Below are 10,589 nucleotides of genomic sequence, written 5' to 3'. Positions count from 1 at the left end.
CTCTGCCACCTTTGCCTCTCCTCGCCCATAAAAAGCCCTCAAAGCCACGGCATTTTCCCACTACCCGGCATATTCCTAGGTCCTCATGGCCTTGGCGTCTAGGGTTTGGAGGTTTAGATGCGAGGCTCCGGGGGCCAGACGGTGGCTCTCCCTCCCCAGGCCCGGGACGATGGTACGGTCTGCTCCGCCACCATCACGTGGGCGCCCCCTCTGTGACGTCGGCGTCTTCGCTGTAGCAAAGCTCGGCCTCTGGAATTCTGAGAACTAATTTGCTATTCGGTGACATAAGAGGGGGAGTGCGCTTTGCTTTCCCGGGGTCTGGGGCTAATTCCTCCTCTCTTACCCATAAACTCAGCTCCTCGAGCTCAATACACAAAAGGGAGCGAGAAGGTCGAACCGTTGGAAAAAGTCTGTTATATATAGTAGGTTTCGAGGCGAGTAAGAGAAAAAACAATAAACACCACAGCTCTCTCCAGCTAGAAATATTAGGCACCACGAGAAAAATATTTGCCAAGCAGTTTTCGGTGGGTTCATTTGCTTTATTTTTATTTGGGACAGTATTTTTTTTTTTTTCCTGGTGTAGTGGCTTGGGATTTGGGGTTGTATTTTGATTGTTTTCGGATTTTTGCTTCTGATTTTCGCCTTTTGCAACTTTGTGATGTTACGTAAATCGTAGGATCCCGCATCGGTTGGATTTTGTTTTGAGTCTTTCTTTCTTTCCCCTGTCTAATCCCTGAAGCGCTTTAAAGAAGATGTGTTATTTTAATACTGATTCTATTGAAAGCAGCTTAAATTTTTGGTCGTATGTAGCAATCCCAACCCCCACTTTTGGGGAGGGGTGCAATTTTCTTTTTCCCCTTGGACTTTTACTAAGAGAAGGCTCTCCTTGCCTTGAGAAACATGTTCAAAGGATTTGTTTTGTTTTGGTTTGTTTCTTTACAGGACAGCAAGTGGTGGGTTTACTCTTTCTGTTATTGTTGACTCTTAGGAAATTTCTTGCTACAAGAAACGTTGTGTGTATGTGGGTTTGTGTAAGCGTGTGTTCTACAGAATTCTGTGAGCTAAATATGTGTTTGTGTTTTGCTTTTTCTTAAGGTTTTGATTCACCCCCTCTGCCTCCCAGCTCGTTTCAAGGTCGCTGTAAAAAATCTCTCCTGTCTGTGTTTAAAGAGATCAGCCGGAGGGAATTCTAAAGGCCTGGCATGCCAGTATCACAGATACTGCGTGTATTTAGAACAGACTGTGCTACAACTACAAGGCGCTGCACGCAGCACAGTCCTCTTAGCGTTAGAGCTGAGTTAGGAGGAGGAGGAAAAGGGGCGAATCTTTCTTTCTTCCTTCCTTCCTTCCTTCCTTCCTTCCTTCCTTCCTTCCTTCCTTCCTTCCTTCCTTCCTTCCTTCCTTCCTTTCTTTTTAAAGGCAAATGCAGTGCAGAATCATTTCACTGTGGGCCTTGGTTTGTTTATTCAGAACTGCCAGTTTCCCTATTTAAATGTTGGTTGGGGTTTTTTCCCCTCCTACTCATCCCTGAATAAGGGAGACTCTTGTTTCTTTTATGTCTCTCTCTTAAAAGAAGGGTGTGAGGGGAAAATAATATTTCAGATTCCTCAAGTATTAACCCAAAATGTTTGGACCAGAAGCAGCTTTCAAAGGTCAGGCTGTTCTGAGCCTTGGCTATGAGAGTCCTTCAGGCGACTCATTAAATTACAGACGAGTTCTTAAAGGTTCCACAAAATTTCTGCACGTGTTAATTTCCAATAATGATATCTTCCCAAATAATCTACCTCTCCTAACCCCACATTTGGGTTTTTAGTGGAGAAGTGAGCAGAGCTATGAAAGATTGCTGGTTGTTTCCTGGGAAATTTGGGATCTCTTTCTCGGAAGAAGTCCGTAAGAAGTTCAGATCTATCGCTGAAAATGTTGTTTTCCATGCAGCCCCACTTTTGAAAAAGCTGTTTTGAGGCTTTCAGAATCAGGAGAGATCCAAAGGGGCTGATTATTTTCCACGAGGGCTGGAGCTTAGGAAATATGCGTAAGTATCTGTCCCTGGGAAATCTGAATATTTTAATACTTATTGACAGATGGATTACTGCAGCCTTTGCAGAAAAAGCCTGTCTTGTGAAGGGTTTTTGAAAAATATACATAGGCCTAATCCTGTCACTGTTGTCGGAGTGAGCATTTTACCCCCAAAGAGGCATGGTATCGTCAAGTGCAGGTTTGTTTTGCCAGAAGGCAGACTATCTGGGTTTTTTTTTTTTTTTTTTTTTTGGTCTTATTCTCCCTCATTTTCAAAGAGTTGTAAAGGAATCCCACTGGATTCAAAATGACACCCCAATTTTGCTGAAGTGATCTTCTTTGTGTATTTATGTGTTTGATAATTTTTTCTTTTACGTGTAATAAGAACTTTAGGGTTTCTCAGGTGTATCTATGTGGTTTGGGATGTGAATTGTATGGCTCTGCCCTATTATTGATTCTACAGTGAGATCACTTTTGTAATTTTTGGTCACCTATTTGTCAAAGTTGCCATTCTACCTCATTGTCTCCTCCCCCCTCAAACACACAACTTGTCCCTCCTATGTTCTCTTTGCCACTCCAATCTTAGCCCCATGGGGGCGCTGCAGAGCAAAGGGAAATCTCCCTCTGGCAGGAGAACCAACCAGAGTGGGGGCTGGGAATGAATTCACCCTTCTGGTACCTCAGCCCTGTTTAAGTCTCTTCAGGGAGCCCTTTGAGGGCGACCCCACCCAGGTCTGCTTTATAGAGAATTAATCCCACTACCAGGGACCTCAGACCTTCTCAGAACATTATTTCTGGGGCCAAGTGCCAGAGTTCCACATTTCTACTACTGATTTTGTTTTTTTGTTTGTTTGTTTTTTGGCCAAATTAAAGTGTTCATATTGAAAGAGATTGATTAGAACAGGAGGCTTTTAGAAGAAAATAAAATTGAAACTGTTCAAAAGATAAAGACTTACTTTTAGGTGGGTCCCTTTCTCTCTACTGAATGAATAGTGAGGAAAATTGTGTACCCACCTCTCAATCTCTTTTCAATTCCTGGGAAAGTAACTATCAAATTTTACACCAATTGGATTCCTTCCAGAATGTCCTGCCTTCTCTCATTCTGGATCTCCACTTATTAGTAGCCAGTTGGCTTCACTGTGTGGATGTCCCTCACCTCACTCACTCCAGCAGTGCTATGGAATAGGATTAAAGAAAGGATTGACTTGAATATATTCAAATACTTAAGAAGCTCTAAAGAGAGATTCCATGTCTGGGGTCTTATGCGTGATTCCTGTGGACTTGAAGGGACTATGTGTCAACCAGTCCTATGATTTAATAGTTACTGACTGTTAATGCTCAAAGGACCAAGCCAGCCTCTTTGCCTTGGTGGTCTGGGCATAGTAATAGTTTCATAAGCACACGTTCTGGATAAAGATAAGCTTTGTTACAAAATAAAATACCCTAGTCCTAATATTACATCTATTTAAGGAAAGGAATAGATTTTTGCATCAAGTTCCCCTCACAAAGCCTTCCCCACGATTCAGTCATAGCTGAAAAGGAAACTATCCTTAAATAAACACTGTCTTGTCCTCTTTCTAAGGGGGCTCCAAATAGGAAACTGGTTTCACCTTTTAGGAACTTCTGGTACCTTGGTAGATCTTTAAACTGTCACATCACAGAATTATAGATTTTAGAACTGGAAGGAACCTTGCTAATCCATCACTCAGCTCCTCCCTCGAGGCTTCCTTCTTTCAAGAGTACTGGATAGTCATCACTGCGGGCAAGACGTGCATGACCCCAGAACACCACTAAGAGGTCAGCCTGGTTTGATGGTCCTGTGTCGGTTTAGAGAATCCAGGTGCTCTGACTACATGGGTTTGGAGGTGGATGTCTTGTTTGCTGGCAGAATTGGGGAAAGTGAGTCTGCTTTGGGCTCTGTGCAAATTGTAAACTGGTTCTCCGAACGAACTCCAAGTCATGATGTATATTAAGTTGTGATGGTCATTCGGGCTTGGTTATGCCTGTCACCTGTGCTGCAATCCTTGACACTTCTTTTGATTGCTATGGGATATCTTATGTACTCATTCGTTTTATTTCAAATCCTTCACTCAGAACTATTGTAAACAAGCTCTCTATTATCCTTGGAGAAAGAAAGGATTTTTTTTTTTTTGATGTGATTTAGAGAAATTGAGCAGAAAGTTTTGAGACATTAAAAAAAAAGAAGATGATTTCCAGTCAGTACCTTCAGAAAAAGAAGTGTCAACATTTAATTTTGATCCATATGCTGCCTGCTTTCAGCCTGTATTATTCTAAGACTTTTCTTTCTCTTTAGAAACCTTTCCAGCCTAGCTCAGAGTTTTCCCCACAACACTGATTTTTCCACACTTTTCTCACTTATTTAAAATGGAAATAAATATCAAGAGCTTAACATAGAGAAGTGATGGGGGGGTGCATAATCATTTGTTTATTGCATTCGATCACTGTTTTGAATAACAGGGTTTTCACTTCCTATGAAACCTTAGCATGAGGGAAAGCAGCAGCTGAACGGGGAGGGGGATGCAGGGAGGAGAGCACTTGAATGTTTGTAAACTCTGGGTGACTGGCCCACCCTCCCGCCGGTGCTGTACTGAGCTGTCTTTACTACCTAAGGCTAGAAGTGGAAAAACTTGATTTGCCTGTTGTGTCTGCATTTTTTTTTCTTTCTTCTCCACACCGCCCTCTGTACACCTGACCATGCAGAAGCCTATCTGAAGCCAGCTTGATGGCAGGGAGAGCTGGAGAGCAGAAGAATGTGCCGAGGGAGGGAGTGCTCGGTACTTTTCCATTCACATCTCCACAGTGGCTTTTCTTGTTTATTTCAACCTCCACCCGCAGAACCCTTTCAGCTGCCTGAAATCCGAGTCATTAAACTGTTCCCTGAGGTCAGACCACAGATGCTCGGTGCATGATTCCTACATGTCGGTGTCTCTGTAACATATGTACATACAGAGATGTACGCATAAACGTGCAACTCCGTGAGGGCACAGTGTGAGGCAGGGGAAAAAAAATGACTGGGTTTGTGGCCAAAAAACCTTGGTTTCTAATTACAGTTCTGCCTGGAACTCCGTATGGGACCTGGAGCAAAATCACTTGTCAGGACTCAGTTTCCTCAACTGTGTGAAAGAATAACCCAGATGATTTACAGGCTGTCTGTCTGTTCCAAATCCTATGCCTTTACATCTAAATACATATTCATATAACTTTAAGTTGGAGGTGGGTTGGAAAGGAGCTGTGTGTATATGTGTCCCTGGGGTGGGAGAAGGAGTTAAAATGTAAACTTCTAAGTAAAGAGGGCAGTCCCAGAATCCTCACCTCTATCAATTTTTAACCAATTATAGACCAAAGTCTGGGACTGTGTTGAGTAGGTCCAAAAGCCATCTGAAGATTTTAAATGTTAAGAGTTGGAGGAGGCCAATTCTAAGCCCTTGTACCTTTGATCTCCAGCATTCATAATCAGATGTGACAGTTCCCAAGTGTCTTTTCTGCACTACAGTTCTCTTTTTTTTCTTCTTCTTCTTCCGTTTGTTTTTGGAAACTGTCCCAGTAATGATAGGAAGGAGATGACACTTGTAAACTGGGCACTCTTTAAGCCACTGGGACCCACAGGGATGTAAAAAATATCATAATATTCACACACACACACACACACACACACACACACAAGAAGAAGAAAAAGAAAAAAGAAGAAGGAAAAAAAAAAAAACCTAGAGAGAGATTCCTGGTAAGAAACTTAGAGGTAGCTCACCCATCACTGCATTAAAGGTAATTGTCTGAAGTCAAAGGAAATAACAGATAAGGAGTTTGCCCTTATTTTAAAAAAAAAAAAAAAAAAAGCTTGCTCTACCAGAACAAACTTGAAAACAATGAAAGAGAAATACTTTCTACCAATATTTCCTATACTTTTAAAATCTTTATTCTTTAAAAAGAAAGGTCTGAAGTTTCTCAGGCCTGGTTGTCTAGACATAAGAAGGCCTTTAACAGACGTCGGCATCTTCAGGAAATAATCAAGTAGCTCCTGTTTATTAGCAGTGAACTCCACCCCAGCACCATCCCTCCCCTTACACCTTCTGGAGTATTGATGCCCACGTACAAGGAGAGATGGAGCCAACTACATTCTCTCAGTGGACAGCTATTGAGAGTCATAATATACCAGCACTGGGAGGCTCCTTAGCAATTATCTAATTCAGCACTACTGATTTCATATATTTGGAAATTGAGGCCCACACAGAATGCACTTGCCACACACACTGGATCAGACAGAGCCAGATCCAGAGCTTTGACACCCTGATTCTAAATCCACTGCATTTTCCATGGCTTACCATGAAAAGAGGATATAGTGTGGGCAGCCCTGCAAAAGGGCCATTTGCTGAGGCCTTACATTCAGAAAAGTTGCCACCTTTGGACTTTTGGCATAATCTCCACTGAGGTTGTGCATCAGTCTTAGCAGTGCAGTGACAGGACGGAAGGGAGAAGACCATCGTGCACAAGCTCTAGGTGTGGGTCCCAGTGTAGGAGCCCCCGCGGGCCCCTACAGTGCTGTGATTTCATACTGTTAACCAACCTTTACTTGTCTTATGGATGGTGCTACTGTATTTTAATTGTGTATGTGTTGATCTTCAAATGTAAAATGTAATATGTGTTTGGCCTAGAAGCAATGTCGCTGCAGCAGCAAAGAGCACAGCTAGTGGCAGGTGCTGATGTCTGACACCACTCTCCAGTAGTGGAGGGCAAGGCGTGGCTGCTTCTAGATGTAGGGCAAGGGCAGCAAGTATATAAAATTAGAATGGAACATCTTGTAGCCCCGTAAATAAGGAATTGCTAAAAAACTAGCAAGCAAACAAAAGCTACATCAATGGGGGGTATTTCAAAGAGACACTGGAGCCATCGGAAGAGCTTCTAATGGCCAAAACTGGAAAGTTTTGAGAAAAAAAAATTAAATTGAGTAATATTGGATTATAATTCAAAGTATAAAATAAATATCCATCCATGAATCTATACTGATATAAAAATTGAATAAATTAATAAATGGGAGAAAAGAGACAATTCTTCCTAGCAGAATTCCAAATAACTTATGTAGATAGATATTTTTGTAAATCCTACCCTCAAGGATGGGGAGGAGTGGATAATTCCTCTTTCCTTAAGTGTGAGCTATGCATAGTGACTTCCTTCCAAAGAGGAGAGTCAGGATGGGAAGGGAGGAAGGGAGGATGAAATAATTTTATGTGGAGAAACCTGACAAACACTACACCAGCCAAGTCATCAAGGTCAACCTTAGCAATTATAAATCATGTTGATTTCATGTACCTTTGATATGAGATGATGGAAAAGGCTTTTTAGCTCTGTGGTCTTCCTCCCTTACCCCCTGCCTATTTATGAGAAGAGTATTAGACAAATTCCAACAGAGGAACATCCAACAGAATACTTCGCCAGTACTCCTCAGAACTGTCAAGGAAAGTCTGAGAAACTGCCACTGCCAGGAGTAGCCTAAGAAGATGTGACCTCTTAGTGTTAATGTAGTATCCCAGATGGGATTGTGGAACAGAAAAAGACGTAAGGCAAACCTAGATAAATCTGAATAAATGAAGGAATTTAGCTAATAATATTGTATCAGTATTGTTTCATTAATTGTTACAAATGTGCCATATGGGGGAGAAAGGACACAACTGAACTTATTTACAAAACAGAAACAAACTCACAGATACAGAAAACAAACTTACCACTATAGAGGGGAGAGGGGAGAAGGAATAAATTGGGGGTTCAGGATTTGCAGGTACTAAACATTATATATAAAATAGATAAACAATAAGGACCTACTGTATAGCAAATAGAACTATACTCAGTACCTCGTAATAACCTATAATGAAAAAGAATATGAAAAGGAATATACATATGTGTGTGTATCGAATGAATAAATGAATCACAATGCTATATACCAGAAATTAACAGAACATTGTAAATTGACTACACTTCAATTTAAAAAAAGTACCGTACTAATATAAAATGTTGATAATACAAAAAACTGGGTACAGGGTTGTTCTCTGTACTATCTTTTCAATTTTTTGTTTAAAAAATATTTTTGAAAAAAAAATTGGGGGAAAGGGTTTTGTTTCTTTATTTCAGTACCAGAAATCTCCAAAAGGTGATCCAGGTCCCTTTTGAAATCTGGGGGAACCTGCATTTATTCCTTTAGTTTACTAAATTGAAAGCAATTTAGCTAATTTCTGTGTCACCATCTGGACAAAGAACTGTCAGGAGAACACTAGGGAGGCACCAAAGGCCAAATGTTGTCATGGTGGTAGATGACCCAGGCCACCTCATTAATCTGCTTACTCCACATTTCTTTCTGAAAACTCTGCAGGGAAACAAGGCTTTGAAAGATCTAGCCATCAGTCCATATGGGATGTATAATACTTGCAGTTTCAGTACTGAGGTTGGGGGAGCCCCAAGAGCTTCATAGAATGTCTGGTTTTTCACTGTACAACTCCAATAGAACTGTGGGTCTCATCAGAGTTCAACTCTGGGTCTAGAGAAGAACAGCTGGCTGGCCCCCACAACTCTATGTTTGTCTTCATTATTAATATGACCCCACCATCTAAACCAGAAAAATCCAGAGAGGAAATGGTTTGCCCAGACCATCCCGCACATTAGTAGTAGATTTCCATCAACCAGTCCACCTTGAATCATTTATTTTAGTAAACTCACTTTAGTAAACTGAGGACTGCTATTACATTGATATATATTATTTCAGATATGCCTCATCCATTTCTAACCAATTGTCAGTTACCCATGGTGGCCAGTTCCAGTGCTGTACTGAATTTTAAGTGTCTCTTTCTTCTTTCCCTTCACCTTTTCCCACTTGTATCAACTTCTCTGCCAAATGGTTATAAGATCTTTGAACCAACACTTATATTCACTATGGAGGCTGACATTTAAACAATTCTTGGTGAAATGCGGTGAGACTGAATCCTATCCTACTCCATGACTCTCAGCAATCTGTTTGATTGCATGTCTCAAGAATCATAAACATAGTCATCTGGACAAAGTAAATTCTACTTCTTGGAATTTATCTTCAAGATGCAATTCAACTTATAGGGGGAAAAAAAACTTTGACTGAGTACACGTATCCAAGCGTTATATCTAACAACATAAAAGTTGAATAACATACATGTCCCATCATGACTGGGCTGGGGGCAAGGGTGTTGGGTGGAGAAAAGTTGAATAAATTATAATACAACTAATTTTTAAAAATTAGAATTGGAAAATGTTTATGGTATCAGATAAAGTAAAAATAAGTAGGATTACATATAAAATTATTTGTATGTATTATATGTAATCCTACTTCATACATGTATAGGATATATATTTTATATATAATATATGTATATAGTATATTTATAGCTATGTTTAAAAATACTCTACATAAAAATTAGTCTGGGTATAAATAAAAGTGCACAATTAACAACAACAACGAAATTATTGACATTGTCTGTCTTAGGGTAGTAGATTATGGATGCTTTTTTTCTCCTTTATTCTTTGTCTTCCAAATTGTGTAATGTTGATATATTAGTTTAATATCTATCTATCTAACTCACAAGCACACACTCAAGACACTGAAAAGCCCTAAGTAAAGTCTTTTAAGTGCAAGCAATTAGTCCTCTAATTCACAGACTGGAATGTTTGACCTCCACATCTTCAGGGCCTACAGCAAAAGTGAGAACTGCCCACTCTCTCTTGGAGAAGACCTTTCATTCAGGGAGACACGTGTCTCCACACCAATAAAACATGACCGTTCTGAACACATTGACCCTAACAAGATTAAACAGACCCTGTAAACCTGTGATCTATCCCCGCCCCCTTCCTCTAGGTGTGCTTATCTTGTTTGTTGGTGTCTCACAGCATTTGCAAATGTCAGAGGGTTTCCTGGTTACTTTGCTCTCTCTGTGAGGCCACCCAGGAGCTCTCCTGGTAAATAGACCTTCTCTGAGATCCTTCTGGGACTACAGGGGATCTGTTCATGGTTCTTATAACATGTTTGACTAGGGAATTCTAAGGAAGACAATTAAAAAAAATTACATCATTTTTTTTTTCTTCAAAGAATCACAAGGCTGTTAGGAACTTTGGTGGGGTTAGGGGGTGCCTGTACCATTGTTTGAATGTCTGGTTCTCAGGAAAGAGCATGGGGGTGGGCATCAGGAACTAGGAGGTGAGGTAAGGACCACAGTTCTGATAAGCCCCTCTTCCTTTAAGCCGCCGATGGGATTGCTCATGCTCAGCTTCCGCATTCACACAACACCCAGTTCATCAGCAGTCTCGTGGGAGAGACGATGTGCTAGATGCTGGGGAAACAAGTGTAAATACAACAGGGGACTCTGACCCCAGAGGGCATGAGTCTACTGAGGAAACAGAAGCCCAGAAACATGCCAAAACTTGCTTTAGGTCGTGCAAGAGGTAGTCCACTTGCTAGGCTGGGCCCCAGACTTCCTGATTCTGAGCTGAATAAAACTCTCTGGTTTCTTCTCAGGAGCTGTGTCCCACCTCCCACCTCCCACCTC

At 41.0% G+C, this 10,589-nt stretch overlaps 1 long non-coding RNA gene across 1 annotated transcript; it reads left to right on the top strand.

The window, feature by feature from the left end:
• The first annotated feature begins 96 nt into the window (after positions 1-96).
• LOC123618104 (uncharacterized) lies at positions 97-4,930 on the top strand. The gene is made up of 2 exons (XR_006726466.2): positions 97-524; positions 1,936-4,930. It is a non-coding gene; the product is annotated as an uncharacterized LOC123618104 (long non-coding RNA).
• Positions 4,931-10,589: the final 5,659 nt, after the last annotated feature.

The sequence above is a fragment of the Camelus bactrianus genome, chromosome 1 (assembly GCF_048773025.1).
Source record: "Camelus bactrianus isolate YW-2024 breed Bactrian camel chromosome 1, ASM4877302v1, whole genome shotgun sequence".
Taxonomy (NCBI): Eukaryota; Metazoa; Chordata; class Mammalia; order Artiodactyla; family Camelidae; genus Camelus; species Camelus bactrianus.
Note: the sequence above shows the minus strand (reverse complement) of the source record. Positions and strands in the feature narration are given on the sequence as shown.